The 2,756-nt window shown below is 48.0% G+C and overlaps 1 pseudogene; it reads right to left on the bottom strand.

Annotated features, from left to right (window-relative positions):
• Positions 1 to 439: 439 nt before the first annotated feature.
• Positions 440 to 2,539, bottom strand: LOC102439668 (annotated as a pseudogene).
• Between the last annotated feature and the right edge of the window lie 217 nt (positions 2,540 to 2,756).

Genomic DNA, 2,756 nt, shown 5'->3' with positions numbered 1-2,756 from the left:
TGACACCTGGACAATGTGGGGATTAGGGATGCTGACCCCCTACATAGCTGAGGATCCATATATGACTTTTGACACCCCCAAAATTGAACTACTACTACTAAAAGCCTACTATTGACCATGAGCCTTACTGGAAACAGTAAGGCTTAAACTGTTGATTAACACATATCTTGTAGGTTATATGTGTTATATACCATATGTTTTTTTGGCGTTAAGCTGATCATAATGTTTATTTATGTTTAAATTGTACACTGATGTTACAAAAAAAAACCCCACCCTATATATACAAAGCATAATAATGAAATGAACACTTGTGCACTCTATTTAGAGTCTCTTCCCAGTTTCTACTGCTGCTCCAGCCCAAAGAGGGCACATCAAAGGAAGAGGAAAGGCGGGACACTGATGGGGGCATGCAGGGTCAGAAGCAGCAGGCTGGGTGAGCTCAAAAAAGCCCCCGTCGTCTTTTGTAGTCTTCCAAGTTCAGAGATCTCCTTGGAGCCCCATCCTTGGCTGGTGGAGCCGTGGAGGTGACAGCCAAAGCCTTTGACTCTGAGCTGGGAACTTGTAAATCAATCTTCACATCGAAATCATGTACTTTGAACAAGTCTTCTGAGAGGTCACTGGCTGACTTAGAATGCAAATCTTTATCCTCTCCCGTACCCTTGCTCATTTCCTTTGGGGCTTCCGGTAACACTCCATAACCATACTTTGCATTCAGCTGGGCCAAGATGGCAGCTTGAACAGCTGGGCTTCTGGAATTAGAAATGATGATAGGTGTGCATTTCCGTCTGGTAAAGGGATCCATCTGTTGGTCTTTCACGTTGTGACTTTCAGCCACAAGGGCCCTTTCAGGCTTCACAATATTCCATTTCCGGTTCCGCTGGTTGATGTAACTGATAGCAGATATGTTCTTGGTCCACTGGCGGTGCAGGGCCTCTGCCCGCTCCTCTAGCTCATTCAGCTGGTCTTGGATTTGTTTGGCCTTGTCCTGGTCCCCCAGGTCCTCCGCCATGGCCTTTTCCATTAGCAGCTGAGTCTTCTTCTTGGCGTAGTTAAGCGGAGCTTTCCTGAACCTTTCTTTCTCTTTTACAATCGCTTCAACGTCTTGATCATTGAATTTATAATTAAGAGCTTCTTTAACAGATAATTCCTTCTTATTGATTTCATCTAGAGTGGGCAACTGCATGCCAGCAGAAAACATGGCTTCTTTCCACTTCATGAATTTGCTTTCAGTGAATGCTTGGTTTGAGACAAACTCTAGGCGGAATGCCCGCTGGGCATCGCCATGCTGTAGCTGTAGCCCTTTGTTTGTTCTGGTGCCACCAAGCTGGTAAACCTTGGCAGTTTCCACAACACCCGTGATCTCAGCAACCCGGTAAACTGGTTTGCTGTTGTGGGTTCCAATGGCAATCCGTACAAAACATCCTGTGACAGTTTTAGCAAAGAAGGGCATATGACACCAACGTTCCAGCTTATGCCGTGATAATCGAACCCGATTCAGTTCTTTGGGTGAGGACACTGGTTGTGATTTCAGAGGGATCCCTTCTTTCTCTTCTTCTTTATCAGAGGATGGTGTTCGGGATGAGCAGTCTGTCTCTTCACTGGATTTGTCATCTTCTTCCTCCTCCTCATCGTCAGAGTATACCTCACTGGTTTTTGATGGCTGTTTTTTGGCGAGGAGCCCCGCTGTTCTGTTCTTCCATTTTTCCCTCTCTGCTTTTAGCTCCTCCAGGTCTTGAGATTTTTTATCTAGTTTCTCATCCCGTTTGGAATGTCGTTCCTTATTGTGGGATGTTCCCTGAGATTCTGGAATCTGTGTCAGCTTTTTCTTCTCTTGCTCTTCTTGCTTTTTCTTGTTTTCTTTCTTTTTGGCTGTTTTTGGTTTTTTCTTAGTTTCAAATCTTCTTTTCAACACCTCCCTCTTCTCAATGCAGTTGAAGAGTTCTCGCTCTCTTTCCTTCTCTGTCATCTGCTCCAGACGAGCCCTGTCCTCCTCATGCCCCATGAGGTCTTCCCCATAGCCATCATGGAACTCTTCCTCTCCAGAAGAGGAGGAGTCAGTGTGTGAACTGGAGGAGGAGGAGCTGTTGCTGTCAGAATCCGACATTTCACCTTCCTCAGGGGCTGAGCTCTCAGCTGAACTGTCTTTGTCCGAACTGCCTGATGAAGCAGTTTTATTGACCTGTTTCTTCATGGTTCCTTTCTTCTCTATTTTTCTGGCCTTTCCTTTCTTCTTAGTTTTACTGCTCCGGAACGTCCACTCGTCATCACTGTCCGACGTCTCAGAGTCTGAGGAGGCTGCAGGCTGATTCACAGGGGGCTCCTTCTCCTCAGAGTCACTGCGCTTCCGCTTTGCCAGGGACAAGAGCTCCTGATCCAGGTTCTGGTCGCTGCCGCTGTCCTCCATGTCCGAGTTGAACAGCACTCGGCTTTTCCGCTTCTTTGCCATGGTGATCCCCCGGCTCCCACGCCGGTGGCCGCCCGGACTCCCCTCTAGCCCGTCTGCCAGTGGGACAGCCACTGCCACTGGCACCGCCACCGCCACCGCCACCGCCTTGATGTTGGGGTCCAAGCACAGCAGGTCCAGGGGTTCCCAAAGTTGTGGACGGTGTCTCGGAAGAAGAAACGACACGGACACAGCGTTCAGTTGATCAGCAGCCTAACCAGGTTCTCCAGCCGGGATTTAGCCAGGATCTCCAGCCAGGCTCTGACTCTACTTCTCCTGCTACATCTGTATTTATACCCAGTTGGTCTTAATC

This window comes from Myotis lucifugus, unplaced genomic scaffold (genome assembly GCF_000147115.1).
Source record: "Myotis lucifugus unplaced genomic scaffold, Myoluc2.0 scaffold_214, whole genome shotgun sequence".
NCBI classification, from domain to species: Eukaryota; Metazoa; Chordata; class Mammalia; order Chiroptera; family Vespertilionidae; genus Myotis; species Myotis lucifugus.
This window is presented reverse-complemented; position numbering and strand designations above follow the sequence as displayed.